This window comes from Struthio camelus, chromosome 1, assembly GCF_040807025.1.
Source record: "Struthio camelus isolate bStrCam1 chromosome 1, bStrCam1.hap1, whole genome shotgun sequence".
Classification (NCBI taxonomy): domain Eukaryota; kingdom Metazoa; phylum Chordata; class Aves; order Struthioniformes; family Struthionidae; genus Struthio; species Struthio camelus.
Window position 1 is genome coordinate 215,212,182 of NC_090942.1, and position 16,521 is coordinate 215,228,702.

The 16,521-nt window shown below is 40.3% G+C and overlaps 1 long non-coding RNA gene across 1 annotated transcript in view; it reads left to right on the forward strand.

Moving 5' to 3' along the window:
* The window catches only part of LOC138065652 (uncharacterized), a 49,177-nt gene that overhangs the window by 20,298 nt on the left and 12,358 nt on the right, over positions 1 to 16,521 (forward strand). The gene's annotated exons all lie outside the window — the stretch shown is intronic.

The window sequence follows — 16,521 nt, forward strand, 5'->3', positions numbered from 1 at the left end:
AGAGATCATTGTGTCAAATAATTCATCACTTTTCATCCACCAGAGATTATACCATTTTGAGTCAGCCACTTTAGCTATTTCCTCGGTAACCTGGTCTTGTCAAAATGATGGATTAGCTAATTAGTATATCTTTACTAACCCGAATCATTTTGACTGCAGCAGGCTAGGGAGTAAAAGCAGTTCATCCAACACATCTGAGAACAGTAACCTTTGGAAGCTAGACTGTGGTGAGTAGGTGGATACAATAATCTTGTTCTTTTGCATGACTAGATCCAGAAGATAAATATCTATAGCTGATAGGGCATAGCACGGACCTCCGTACCAAGACGGATCAGTTATGTCATGCCACTTATACAGTTAGCTTCCACCTCCACAGTTAGTGCAGTCACTGGTGCATTTACAGTACAACATGGGCTTTTGACTGCTGCATAAATTCTTAAATAGCAAAATCATTACTTGGTAGATCTGGTAGAGCGCATAAGAGACCACAGTGCCGTCTTGTAGCAGGAGATACTCCTCATAGGCTACAATGCTCAAAATATGTTCACTGAGAGGCACTGTTGGCCCAGTTTTTCCAAAAACTGGCATGTTGGCTGTCTCCCACTTCAGTTGAGCTATCAAAACTTCAACTCACATGGCAGTGGAGGGGAAAACTGAGAGCTGTGTCAAGAACCCGGGGCTTCACAAGGTTTCCTCCCTGCCTCTTGCAAAACTCTAGTCTTTGCTGAGAGCTGAGCAAAGGAAACCGAGAGTCTTCATATGCTATTTTCTGTCCTTACATATGTAAAGACGTTACTATTATATACGTGATAAAAAATTCAAAAAAAGAGTAGAGTGGAAAAGCTTCATTCATTAACAATCTCTGGCATATAAGACACATAATTGCACACCACATACTTCTGCGTGCACGTGTGTATGTATGTGTGTGTGTGTGTGTATACATGCACAGAGAAACCCATTCAAATACATTGCAGGAGTTTCATGCTTTCCCACTATTAAAAATACAGACGACTATTAGGCCTCTTACAAGTATCATAAAATGCTTAAAAGGATACTTTTTTTCTTCAATATTAGATTTTTTTTTTCTTTAGGAGATCAAAGCAGTCTTATCAAATAGTCAAAAACTCATGAAAAACCCTTTCTCTGAGCAGCAGCCCAGCCCAGAAACCTTCTGGACAGAGCATTAATTTATCTCTTGCTTACCCCCTCAGTCCAGGGTGAATTCAGAACTGGTTAGTGAATTGTCCTTGAGTTCACTAGGAATTTTGTTAAATTAGGTGCCATTTAATTTTGCTATAATGTCTAGACTGTTTCGGCTTTTTGAAGTCATCTTACAGAGCAGCTTTGAACATCTGGAGCCTTTCAGTTTTAACGACATTTTCCTTAGTGACAGACTTAGAAATAGCCTCATCAAGCGTAATGACCATGAGATGACTTAAAATATTGTATTATTGCCTCTTTTGAGCAGCTAATGCCTATTTTGTAGCTGATAAATTCCCTAGGCTAAATTACACCCTTGGATAGAAAATGGCTATCAGAGAAACCAATGAGAGTTTGACATGGTCATCAGCAGATGATAAGTAGCCCTCAGGGAAAACAATATAAACATATTATCCCTTCTACTATTCAGTCTCACTAATTAAGAAATTAGAATGTGATAGAAAAATATTGATGGTGAGCAGATGCATCTGCTGAATGGTTATTGCAAGTCTGGTTTCTAAAACTAACATATACAGCAGAGCACTCAATATTTTACCATGAACTTTAGATGTCTAATTAAGTGTTATTATCAGTTCTTTGTAAAGCACCAGAAGTGTGGCGAGTGTTTTGCTAAAGGTCACCTCTACATATGAAATATTTTGCATCTAACTTAATTGAAATACAAGTAATACACTGATCTCATTGGCACATTGCACTCTCCCCATCTGTTGTGCCCACGTTTTTTTCTGTCTTAGAAGTTCTTCAGAAAGTTAGCAAGATGGGTGCTATTCTAGCAGCCTCAGACATCATAGATGGGATTCACTAATTTTAGGTATCCGTGGTATGAGACAGTGACGCCAAAGTGTCCAATTATTCAACAAGTAAAACTTTGCTTCTCTAAGGCACAAAACCTCTGACCAATTTTAGGCAATCATATTCCATGAGATTAAACCTTCTAACACAGTAAATCAAACTGGATAAGTAGTCCTGCAGGACATCTGGAAACTGACATGCATTGAAATTAAAATTGGATTCTAGAACTGGTCATTAAAATGCAAATGGTCTGACGGTCTGGTCTCATGTTTAGGTTGATGGGAACTCTTAGTAAGCCTGGAGTATCAGATCACTTAAATATTTCAGTGCCTGAGGGATTTTGTGCTTAACTTAAGCTACCTATTTTGGAAAACATTGAGACAAAGCTAAAATCATAACCACATTCATCAAATGGGTTGGTAACTTTGGGATTTACAGCCTCTGACCAAATCTTGGTTTTGATGAATAGGCCATCAAAAAATTATAGCATACGACTGCTTGCAGGAGGATGCGATTCATCTCCTTGCCCTATTACAGTCTCAAAAATGTGTCATAAATTGACACTGTCCTTCATATTTAGCTATGCACATTTCCTAATTTAGCACTGTATCACCTTTCTGTGTTTTCTTTTCAAATCGAGTGTATTTGGAAGCATGATCTGTTGCTCGTCAGGGAAGACAAATTTTTAACAAGATTAATCCGTAGCTGAAACATGGAAGCACTGGGAACGAAGTGCATTGTACTTCTTCCTCCCGCTGGTACATATCGATATCACACGACCTGTGGGCTTGACATATAAGAAAGCATCTTGCTTTTGTAAATTCAGGTGAATGAAACAGATTGCTGTTGATTTCTGTTTTGCTCAACAGTGTATCAACTGTAAGCTTCAATGAAAATATCTGTCAAAGGCAGCTGGAACATTTTGAACACCTGCATCCCCGGCCAGTGCTAGAATCACTGACGTGATTTAGGAGCATCTCTACAAGGCTTTCTCTCAAGTCTGCAAAACTAATCTTGCAGTGAAGGAAATTTGGCCTGTAGGTAAACACGAGTAACTGCACATTGAAAGTGGAATATATTTTAATTGTCCAAAGCTAGACCAACAAAGGATTTAGAGTCAATGCTTCGAGTTCAGTCATGGTGGGCTACCCACTCAGGACTGAGAAATAAATTTTCTAAGCCAGTAACAAATTCACAAGTCCTACCCTTTTTCCAAAGGTCACAAGGGTACAGGGAAGTATTACCTCACTGCACCAAGAGGTAGTGCAGAATAAGTTCCACTGTGTTTGGGACTTCATCTAGCATGGGGACAATGCTGGAACAACCCCAAAAGCCAAAGAACATTGCTATGTTAGCCAAGCATCACCTTCTAGGAAATAGTGGTGATGTATTAAAACACTTCTACACACAATAGCACCTTCAACTAGCACTACAAAGTTTGTTTCTGCACTTTCAAAATAGGCATATTAAAGACATTTAGTTAAATAAACCTTTGGAGAATAAACAGCTGATGTATAATCCTATTTATGTTATTTGTGTTAGTGATAGGCTTTTTTCTTTAAGAAACTGAAGGGTGAGCTACCGTCTTGGAAAACAACTCACTTAGGATAGAAGCACCTTGTCCTTATGTAGTTTATCTGTAGTTTTCCATGTTTCTTCTGTGCTTTTTTTTAACCCCTTCAAGGTCAAACTGAAAGAATATTGCATAACAAAGAAAACTAATGACAACTGCATATTGAAATAGACTGTTGAACTCATCTGAAAGGTATTTTATCTCAGACAGAGCTCCTTTTATTCTTTAAAAAAAAAACTTTTGTGCAATTTTTCCTCTTATTTTTGTCAGAGCTCATCTATTTTGTAGAGCAATTTCATAAAGACCAATGACTTCAGATAATCTGAGTTACAGAAGTTACTTGTTGGATCAGAACAGGCCCAAGAATGAGAACCTGCAGACCTTCCTAGCAAAACAGATTTTTTCAGAAATAGGACCAGACTTTGAAGAATAGCTTGAATCAAAAGTTGAATTTTTAGTTGACTAGGGTTGTAGTAATACATTATTTATGGAGCGGGTACCTACTCAGCCCTGGAAAATGAGATGAGTGATTCCAAGCACTCAAGGGCTGCCAGCCCCTGAGCCAGAAAAGGCCCATAGCAGGTAGGAGCTGCTCTTGGATAGCAATCTGTAGGTCACTATCTTAGGTGTCTCATCTCTTTCCTTACTTTTCAGGTCAGCCCTGAGGAACAATTGGCTCTGAATAAACTGATAGTTCTACAAAGCACGTAGTCTTAATCACTTCTGCCCCTCTTAAGGTTAATAGTAGTAGACAACTCTTCACAAGCACCGTAAGAGGAGAAAGCTTTTAGATCTTCTTGGCTCCAGCACTACTACATATGCATCATGATATGCAATTTGAATATAACGCTTAATGCTCAATCTCCTTGTGCTTTCTAGTTACAAGTGCTAATCCATTAATAAAAGATTTTCTTGGCTATCACTGGGACCTACTTTCTTTTACATGGACTGATCCACTATCATCCTCACTATAGATTAGCATTTACAATTGATTGTAATTATTTTCAATGTTATGGTCTTTGATTCCATTTTAATTGTAGTACTGATGCATACCTACTTGTAAAAGCTTTGTCTTTAGAGGGAGCAAGGGAAGACATGAGAATCATCAGGATCTTTCAAAACTCCATTTATTGCTAAAGCTCTGCACCTATGTTTTATGAAAGACCACAGTCAGTTCTAATCCGGTTCTTGCCTCTCCAGTTAGGAAAGTCTCTCAAGGATTGTACGTTAAACCTAGTTGTCCCCTGGAAAATAACAACTACACTAGCCTAGTCAAATATAAACATCAAAAAGTTGCAGCTAAGCTCAACAAGCTAGGCTTCTGATATAGTCAGCGGAGACAAATAGATAGTGCTAAGGTATGAGTTATCTTCCTAAGGTAGATGTTTAAAATAGGGTAGAGCAATGGTAAGCTAAAAATAGTTATTTATCCCCATGTTTAATTGAAAGCTAAATCATTTACTCATATTGTACTTACATTACAGAATTAGAGAACGGTTGATGTTGGAAGGGACCTCTGGAGATTAACTAGTCCAACCCCCCTGCTCCAGCAGGGGCCTCTAGAGTACATTGCTCAGGATCGTGTCCAGATGGGTTTTGAACATCTCCAGCGAAGGAGGCTCCACTACCCCTCTGGGCAACCTGTGCCAGTGCTCTGTCACCCTCACAGCAAAGAAGTGGTTCCTCAGGTTCAGATGGAACTGCCTGTGGTTCAGGTTGTGCCCGTTGCCTCTCGTCCTGTCACTGGGCACCACGGAAAAGAGGCTGGCCCCATCCCCTTGACACCTTCCCTTCAGATACTTATACACATCATTGATCAAATTGCCTCTCAGTCTTCTCTTCTCCAGGCTGAACAGGCCCAGCTCCCGCAGCCTTTCTTCAGAGGAGACATGCTCCAGTCCCCTCAACATCTTGGTAGCCCTCTGCTGCACTCTCTGCAGGAGTGCCATGTCTCTCTTGTACGGGGGAGCCCAGAATTGGACACAGGACTCCACCTTGTTGTCCACCAGCACTCTCAGGTCCTTCTCAGCAGAGCCGCTTTCCAGCAGGCCCAACCCCAGCCTGTCCTGCTGCATGGGATTATTTCTCCTAGGTGCAGGACCCTGTACTTGCCTTTGTGGAACTTCAGGAGGTTCCTCTCCGCCCACCTCTCCAACCTGTCCAGGTCCCTCTGAAGGGCAGCACAGCCCTCTGGTATATTAGCCACTCCCCCCAGTTTAGGATCATCAGCAAACTTGCTGAGGGTGCACTCTGTCCCTTCCTCCAGGTCATTGATGAATATATTGAACAAGGCTGGATCCAGGACTCACCCCTGGGGGACACCGCTAGCTACAGGCCTCCAACTAGACTCTACGCCATTCACCACAACCCTCTGAGCTCTGCCATCCAGCCAGTTCTCCATCCACCTCCACTGTTCCTCATCTAACCCACACTTCCTGAGCTTGCCTAGGAGGATGTGATGGGAGACAGTGTCCAAAGCCTTGCTGAAGTCCAGGCAGACAACATCCACTGCTCTCGCCTCCTCTACCCAGCCAGTCATTCCGTCATAGAAGGCTATCACATTGGTCAAGCATGATTTCCCTTGAATGAATCCATGCTGACTACTCCTGATTATCTTCTTGTTCTCCATTTGCCTAGTGATGACCTCCAGGAGGAGCTGTTCCATCACCTTTCCCAGGATGGAGGTGAGGCTGACAGGCCTGTATTTTTCTGGTTCCTCCTTCATGTCCTTTTGGAAGACTGGAGTGACATTGGCTTTCTTCCAGTCCTCCCTCAGGCATCTCTCCTGATTTCCAGGACCTTTCCAAGATGATGGAGAATGGCCTAGCAATAACATCTGCCAGCTCCCTCAGCACTCGTGGGTGCATCCCATCGGGGCCCATGGATTTATGGATGTCAAGTTTGGACAAATGATCTCTAACCCACTCCTCCTTGACCAAGGGAGAATCTTCCTTTCTCCAGGCTTTCTCGAGACTGTCCAGACCAATATCTAGGAGTTAGCTAATGTGAATCCCACCCTTAAATCCTTCAGTGTAATTTTGTGTAGTGAAAAGGAGGAAAGTTTGTCAGCCTCTTCATAAAAAAATTGTCACTCAGGCTGTATTCTCCACAGCTCTGGATCTTCAATAAGGAATTAGGCATGACCAAAGTTGATGCAAGAGGTTACCAAATCTCTCATAGCAATGAGACTGGCTGGCAATAGCAGAAGAGGGAAATCACAATCTCTAATGCTGTTACCCTTCCTGTTGGCTCTAGGAATGAAGGACAAACTCAGAACTGGAGCTGTAATGATCCTTCTGCAACATCAGCTGATATTATTTTGGACCCCACCAAGCTCATCAATTCAGAAATAGCTAAATTGTCTGTCGTATCCCTTCTCTGCATCTTCCTGAATATAGACAGCTAGTTCATCTTATAGCTTTGTGCCTTGCATAGTCCCATCTCTCCCAAGTACCAAGTCACAATAATGAGGCTACCTTAGAATTAATTTCTTTATTAGGTGTGCCGATAAAGGGAAGAACATATTTAATCTTTGAAACATGTTTTAGTTGTAGTCAGATGCAGTTTAACTGGTCCCCTTCTACGTTATTATAGCAGTGACCTAGCCTTCTTTTATGTGCTTTCAAAAGACAGTGATATCTGTCAAGGTGAAGTCTAGAGAGCTGCTGTTTGGATACTGCAAAGGAAAGCCAAATCTGGTAGACTTCTGTACCCAGGGCATTCCTCCTTTTCCAGTCAGATAGATGAGGCTGCTGCATTTCCCTGCTTGTAAGTTCAGTCAGAAGCAAGGCTCAGCATGTATTCCCGATACACACACATACTTTGTACAGACCTCACCAGTTACCAAAAGAGTAACATAAACAGGAGAACAGTGCCTTTACAGCCACCATTTACACACAAACAGCATTCACACAAACATGAACAATATAAATGATTTAATGCTGTTCTTCCTTGCTGACTAATCAGGCCAGAAGCTTGCCAGAAGATCTCGTACTCACACATACCCCCTACAGGTCTCTCTGACAGCTAGTTCAGACAGCTGGTCTCCCCAGTAGCTGGCTTTCAGACCCCTGATCTCTTCTAGATCTTGGGTCTCCCCCTTCTCTGCAGCATCCAATTCCCAGGCCTATGGTCTTTCTTGGTAGCTGGCTTCCAGATCTCTTATCCTATTTACCAGTTAGCAAACATGGCTAGCAACTCTCACACATAGAATAGAAAGCATGCTCACACAGAAAATATGAACTGGTTTTAACAAGAAGGTGAGATAGATATCAGTGATCAGGTGCAGGGTCTGGCCAAACAAGCATACTGACCAGCCACTTGCTTACATGCGATTAGCCTCTTGTATTCTCCCTTCTCCCTATTTCTCCAGGCTTCTTTCCCAATCCACCTTGATTCCTCCCTTTCTCTGCCCTGTTTCCTCCCAAATAAACAACCCTCCCAGTTATTTTTCCCCTATGGGTCCCACTTTTGCTACATCTACATTCAAATCTGATGTTTCTGATACTGTTTCCTTGGTCATCTCAGACTTACTCGGTAGTGTTGAAGTGGTTCACCAGGCATTGCTAGCCTTGCCAACTAAACACCCCAAAGATCCCCTGTCCACCCCCCAGGTATCTGCAGGGTTTGAGTACATCTCACATAACTCACCCTTAACTATCTGTGAAATTTTGCCTTCCCTCATGGCATGAGCAATAACCTTTGTGAGCTTCTCATTGTGTAAGCTGTTACATCCAGCAGTTTCTTGTGCTCTGTTCAGTTAGCTAAACCTCAGGCTAGGGCTTAGTCATCACCTTGCATACCTTAGCAGGAACTTACTTTTATTCATGAAGAGTCAGTCTGAGAGCACATTTTCCAACTATTAATGACTTTTCACTTTGACAAAGGATATTCCAGAGATAGCCTTCTGGGTACAGTACTATTCTATATCCTCATTTGTTCAGGTCAAATGACTATAGTACAGGTAACATTCATTTCACTTGCATTCAGATACCCAGAAGCAAGCCATGTAAGTAGACTAAAGCCAAACAGCTCATACACACTCACCAATGAGGGGAAAAAAAGGACAACTCTTAAATCTCATCCTATCATCAGTGCCTCGTGAGGTATTGACTAGTTCTCTGCAAGAAGCTTTGCTAGACTTTTACGTTTTTGATAGCTGACCTCAGGTGCAATGAGCTGAACTCCCTAAATGTTTTCAGGACTAACTAATCATCTTCATCATCTGTGATTCTGTGATCTTAATCAATGCAAGCACTAGTTAGAGGTTATTATATTCACTCTCTTATTTCATGTTGTATGGTTCATCATCCAGACTTGACTGTTATTTCAAGTTTGAAAGATCTTCCCAAAATTTTCCCCAAATTCTTTGCTCTGCAGGAATAATTAGGTATAATTTTTCAGCACTCATACTGTTTGCACAGTGCAACCCTATTAATTCCCAGTCTAAAGAGAGGAATTGCATTTCAAGCTCAAAACAACCTCAGTGAAATGAAACCCTCAGTTAAAGTAACAACCTATTAACTATGCTTGATAGAAACTGATTTATGCAGAGTTTGTGGTTAATAAATATGGTGCCTTTGAAAATTTTGACTTGGTCACATGAAGCAGGAAATAGAAGATCTGTCTATAGGGAAACTTCTAGATCCTTTTAAGTGGGCTGTGATCCTCTAAGGAAAGTACACTGTAGTCAAAGTGACTAAAGACTACAGACATTAATGGTGGGAGGTTCCAACATACATTCAAAGTAGTATTTCATAGCCTTATGTATTTTGATGATTCAGGAATGTATTGATTCTAGAAATTTTATTTTATGGAAATATAATTTTTAGTAACAATTCTGGATTTAAAAAATGCAAAATATCAGAATTTCTTTCAGAATAGAGTTCTTTTTCTAGCCAGCTTTGATCAGGACTCACACCACGAACGTTTTGTTTAACCTTTGTTTCTGTGATAAAATCTCCAGCTGGCCTTCAGAATGACAAAAGTAGCTCATAAATACGGGCCAGAAGAAGGAAGAACTATATAAAGTCAGAAGGTGGTTCCAACAAAGTTTCTAATCCCAAAGACCGCAGGATTTTCTCTCTTTCCTAGCCCAGCATCCTGGAAGAGTTCCCAAATGAATTCACAAGTTAGCCAGTCTCCTTAGCAACGCATTAGTAAACTCTGTCTGAAACACGATTCATCTTCTAAAGATTACTACAACATGAGAACTGCATCATAATAAAGACCTCTGTTTTCTTTGGCGCTACAAGATTTCTTGGACAATATACTGATACATTCAACCAGCAAACTGAGCAAAAATAGAGGTGAGATACTGTAAAATATTTAGCTAAAAGCAAATCAGATCCAACCCAAATCTGTGTGAGAAAACACACAACAGAAACTTTTATGTTCTCATCTTTCCATACTGATAAACACAAAGTTTGGGCAGAGGGGAATTGTTCTCTGGATCCCAAATTTTTTCTCTGGATCCCAAAATATGAGTGCAAAACATACAGGTCTGCATGGCAAATACCTACTTCTTGCAAAACATGATAGACAAATTCTTAGTCATGATTTGTGAATGAGTATTTCCTCTACGTTTATGTGCCTGTCTACTGGTTCTTTGTAAGCTCATTCTGAAGGTCTTTTTTTATAAAAGGCAAAATTTTTACACCTTAAGCAACAGAGTTTTCCATCCAAGCACGTTACCTATAAATTGATTAATTCATGAACCATCACAGCATCACAGTTAAGTAGTGATCATTCCCTTGTATTACAGCTGGATATCTGGAGCAATGGATTTGGAGGGCAGACAGGAACTGATCCACAAGATTTGATGTTTAAGCACTGTATTGTTTCCTTGATCTGGTCATTGAGCAATGGCTAAAAAGTAAAGAAAGATGTGATTTGTGTAGTGAGAGGTTCTGCCTATGCCGTTTTTGTTCAGTCCTCTATTCTACTGTCATTTAGTATCCTGTTCTACAAGTAGTAGAACTGGCTATCTATCTGATAAATAAGATAATATTCTGACAGATTGAGTTAGAAATCTGGCAAGCACTGCAAACTCCCTTCATGTTAAGTTGAACTCTGAATCACATGTACCTGTAGTGATAAGAAAAAGAAGCTTCATTCACTTTGCAAGTGTTTTTTACAGATATATTTTGTGCTGCTAACATACAACAATTAATATGTTTGCTTTTAAAATCTGTCTTTTTGTTTATTTGGCCTTTCTTGAGGGTGTTATGTTTAATGTTCTGTTTTTGTTCAGTCCTGAATGTGTAAGACATGAAATGCACCAAATAAAAATTTTCAGCTTCTAGGCACTGGACCCAACATAAATGAACTAATCAAGGAGAAATGTTTTTAAAAGTCAGCAGCAAGAAAGAGGCTAATGTGGCCTCTCAGAAGGGCCAATGGTAAGTTAATCTTTAGAAATGAGACAGAGATAAATGTCAGCAAATGCATGAAGCTGTCTGACATCAGAAGATAAGATTTTAATTGCACTTTGTTCTTCTTAGGGGGAAGGTTAAGGACTAAGTGACAAAAACGCATGACGGAAACTGGTAACAAAAGCAACATGAGTGAACAATAAGATCACCAAATACCTGACAGTAAAACCACTGATTAGGTCTTCTCTTGTTCTTTCTCTGTGTGCCACTTCCCTGTTCCTCCTCTCTTTGAATTGTGGCTGCAGGTCATGCAAACACAGCTATAGGGAATCCTATCAAAACCAGTACAGCCTCAGGCTTCAAAGTAAGAGTAGAAATGCTTAGTATTAATTCTTATTTCTTCACAAAATATCAGTAGGCTAATTTTATACCAGCAGGCTTTGAGTAGCATCTCTCCATTTCACTCTAATATGGTACCTGTTAACAGGTACTGCTTGTCTTCCAGAGACTGGTTAGGCACACAAAACCAAAATGTGCATTCCAGCTAATTCAGCAGAAATTTAAGCATGTTCTCCACATGGAGAGTGCTCTGCTGGCCAACTCAGAAGTAGCAGGATCAGTGATCATGAAGTGAGAGCTTCAGGTGTGACCTTTGATGGTTTGGTAATGCAATTGGAGGTACCACCTCTGCCGTGCCCACAAAGGGAAATATTGACTGTTACAAGACCCACTGGCCTCATAGAGTTATTTCCTTAAACTGAATAGCTATTGTGGTTCTTAAGAGTTAGAAGGGAAAGTCCTAGAAAGCCTCCTGGAAATGGACCTCCGATGGGTGGAAGTATCCCGTATTTATTAGCACCAGTTGTAGAGTTCAATGAGAAGCAAAAAACTCCTTGAGGGAGATATTTGTAAATGTTATACCTACTTAACACCCAGCCCTGCAGGGTAATGAACCCTGCATTAGTCTCACCCATTTTTAAGCATCTAAGAGTATGTCTATGCTGCCAGACAAGAGTGCCAAAGAGCAAATTGAAGCACTGGACGTATATGGTTTGCACTGCTTATTAGTTCTCTCCCTGTATTTGTTTTGGACCATTCTAACTAGCTCTCACCCAGACAGATCTGCTATAGAGAATACCAACCCTAAGCACTGTGAAAATGAGTAACTGACATTCGATTTAGTAGTACAGATAGCTTAACTTACTCATTCGTGTTAGGGATACAGTCACCTAGGTTGTCCTCTTTAGCCACTTCCAAATTCTGAGGCGATCCAGATGCCTTCTGATAATTTTTTCCTGACTAACAAGGGTAGGAGAATAGTTTCATAACCTACTTACCTCATTTAAGGATATAAACTCACAGTCCACTACAATCTGGCGTTCATTATGTTATTAGTAATACACTAGCAGCATTTAGTTAACTCCCCATTTTGCTAATGGTTGTTCTTCTTCATCAGAATTACAGATAGCAAATTCCCTAGAGGATGTGCAACCAGCTGCCAGCACTGTTTCAAGTGCTTTGTCAACTGATAAAGTTAACAAAGAAATTCTTAAAAAAAAAAAAAAAACAGTGGTAATTACTCAGGCATAAGTAGAACAAGGGGAACAATAAAATACTGTTGCAAAATTTCTGAGAGAGCTTGTAAGGTATAAACTATCTGACTGAGAGCAGTGCACTGCATATCAGCGTAATTCAAGAGGAAGTGGCTGTAGTCTGCTGCTCTCAGAGCTGTGAATCAAGAGTTAATCATCCTCCTGAAGTCACAAGACTTTGTGCAGCGGTTTGAATACTTCGGCTTTGAGATCTTTTTTGAATCCTGGCTGCTAGTTAGCTCTCTGTTTCTATCTATTTCAAAGTCATTTGACTTTAGGAGTAAAATTCAATGTTGTTAACTGCACTGATAGTAAATGCAGGGTTGGTAGGATGAATGCATCATTTTTTTTGTTGTTTTCCTTATTTTTTGAACAAAAACTGCAAAGCTGTTCAAAAAAGAAACACTAACCTATTCATTACATTCAATCTCTGGTTGCAATTACCCTGCCTCTTTTTCCAGCTTGTTACTAAACCCTAATTTTGCAAAATGACTTTAATAAACCTCTGCTCTTTATTCCCTGTTTAAAGCTTACCTCTTACTCCTTTCTTCAGTCTCTATTATTACACTGCAATGATCATCAGCATGTATGAACACAGTTGTCATGTTCCAAGAAATATCTGATGTGCAGTTAGGCTCATGTATGTGCATGAAGCATTGGTGAATGAGTAAATCTCATTACCTTTTATGTTAGCATAGTAAGAACACAGCTGAATGCTGTTTGAGGAGCAAAGGAGAAACAGTTCAGAAAGATCTACTAAAATTAGTGAAAGGGGTGACTAGTAAAGGTGCTGCTAATTAATGCAATTTGGCTCTTTGGCTGTCACCCTAAATGCTACCTATTACCTCTGGGAGGTGTAGATAATGTGCTGGACAGTCAGCTGGATGACTATGCTTTTGATAAGATAGTTTACATATTCTAGGAAATTTTCGGTTCTCAAGTAATATGATGAGATAACATTCTCCCAGCGTTTCTCCCTCTTGGGGACCACCTACAAGAACATCTCTACAATGACTTGATTTATATGCTTACTGCTCCCATGATAAATTGAAACATTAAAGTACTTTCCAGCTTCATAGATGGGGAACTTGAATGCTGAACATTTACATGTGAGTTGGCTGAGGTCACATATAAAGTCTGTGACTTAGCCACAAACTCAAACTCCTTCCACTATCCATCTCCCCCACCTGTCCAAATTAGGTGACTTCAGTACAAAATTATGCTTCCACAGGCTCCCATAGCCTAAACAAGCATAGAATATGACTCTAAATGTGCAGAGTATTTTATTTAACTACATACAAATACATAGAAATAATCCAGTGTAAGTAATTGCAGGGACTCTGAGTGGTGCAAACCACCCACAACTCTTACTGATCTTCAGGTGCTGCCATGCACCAAACATCTAACAGCAGAATCAGATCTCTAGTTAAAAAGACATTTCAGATTCAAGGATCCTGGTCACCTGTGCAACTCAATGTGACACCAGGGCAGCAGAGCACAGGCTGAGACCCTACAGATGAAGTTGCCATGGAAGCTGCACGCTGCTAATACGTCTCTCTATCTTGTGTGTAGCTCTTGCTACTTTGAATGAGAATTGCATAAATACTTCAAAGGAGGAAGAGATCCCTTGAGGTTTTATCTTCAGCTTGTTTTCCAAAAACCAAATGACTCTCTTATTGTTTCATTATGGCATGTGTTAGGTGAAAACTAGAACATTTCATGTTGAAAAGTCTTGGCTGTCAGCTTATTCTTTAGAAAAACATATGTTTGTATTCATTTCTGAAAATTAAAATCATTAAGATATATTTAGGCTGAAAACAGCCTTTCCAAGTTCAAAGCATGCTAGGATCAGCAGTTATTGCAGGTTGTTAGCACCTCAGAAGTCAGTAAGACCCATAGCTGGTGGTCTGACTCCAATCCCACAAGGCAAAGATCCTCCAGCAAACAGGGAACTGAGGCCTTTCTGACACCTGCCTTGTCTCAGCAAAGTCCATGGTCAAGATGGCATAACCACGCTGCCCTCTGACTCTTTCCAAGATAAAGCAGAGGCAGGGCTGCCACAGCAAATTTCATACCTAATCATTTGCAATGGTTACCTACTACCTGCATCTAATTCCTCTGTGTCTTCTCTTTTGCCTTTGCTTTTGAGCAACAGGAGTGTAAAATCTGTGGATCTGTGTTTTATATTCTTTCTGCTGAAAGGAAAAAGCATATGAGAATGCAAATTGAGAGATGTTTGGTCTGTGAGGTCCACATAATTTTAAGAAAACACTCAAATAGATCAGGTTCTTATATATGTAGAATACCAGTTTCATTTCCTGAGCAGGTAATAGAACTAAACTTACATATAAGTATATATCAGGAGGTACACACAAATTAGTACTATAGCTATAACATATTTTCTAGCGTCTGGTATAAGGTATTAACATCTGCTCTGCTAGATGAAACTAAATATTTGGACATGTAAATCTCAGGGGCTAAGGATCATTACGACCCTCTCCCCCTTTCTCCCTACTTCTGACCTCCTTTACCTGACAAGCACTGGCTATTTTTCCCTGTAAAATAAAACAACACTCTGCAAAAAGAAACACCCTCTATTAACCTTCATGTCAGAGGAAGGGAGATCATTAGAAAGAAATAACAATTGAGGGAAGAGGTTAATTACATGCTTTCATGTACTACTAGAAAGAGTTCAGATGCTATAGTATAAATAGCACAGATTCCTCTTCCTTGCATGTTTCATTTCTAAGTTAATATTTGATCAACCATCCTGCTAAGATTCAGTCTGAGTAGAAAATATTTTGGCAAGATTGTATGAAATAAATTGAGAGATTCTTAGAATTAATACCGTTTTTGGAACTATTATTTTTTGTGTGTACAAAAAGAAAAAAAAAGGCTTTCGGAATTGATCCTCACAGTGAGATCTTTTACTCTGTGGTAATGAATGATTGCAAGCCCCTGTGCTTCCACCCACACACAGAACAAATGTTAACTTAATGTTAAGTTAATAGACTTTGTCCAGCCTAGCTGCTGAGTAACAATGCCTGCTTCTTGCAGGCCAAGAACACAAAAGGAGTGGGTGTTACAGGAGGAACTGTTGCTTAGTCCCTTTCATCAGCAGCTCTCTCCACAGCTGGAGGACTGTATTTTAAACCCCATGCACTCCGCTTTGCCTGAGAGACCTTTGAACAGTACTTGGCACTGCACTCATGTTTTAGCGTTGCGTGTGCCAGGCTTTTCTCTCAATGCAGGGAATAACAGAACAACACAGATCGATTCCTGTCTACTCCAGGTGGGACATCTCCTTGGCTGGAGCCCACAAGCTGTCAGGAACCCTCAGCTCACATAAATATCAGTTGTGCTTCCCAAGGGCTGATTAGTGATTCGGCTGTCCAGAAAACTCAGAAATTCAGCTGTCAAGTATCATGTTAGATTTTTACTTAATATAACACAATTCTTTAAGAGAAGAAAAATGCATAGCATTGCTATTGGCTGCTTTAGGACAGAACATACGTGTCATAGGCACTCGCTTGAGAAGGAGAGCTATGTTGAACATTAAATCCATGGAAACCTGTTTGGGTTCCCATCTGTCTCTAAGCTTTAAGCTAACCCAAAAGGCTGACGAGCTGAGAATTTTAGCGTGCACTTAGACTGTCTGTGAGCTGTGATTTGTGTTCATGGAGAATGGATCTACAGCCACACTACCTTGTCCCAGAGGCTTATGACTAGCTTTCTGCCTCGTGCAACCTTCCTCTGTGCTTTCACCTCTAGTTTCAGCTGATGTCCCAGGCTGTGGCCTATTGTATTGCATGTGTTGTACATGTTTCTCCTGCCAGCTCAGCTGAGATGGTAGCATTTTAACCTCAGTAAGATCTGTCAGAGCCCTAAATTACATCTTTGTCCTTTTTTCCCCGGCCTATAATTTATCTCAAATGTCTTTTTAGGCAATAAGGTATCCAGGGACGTCAGT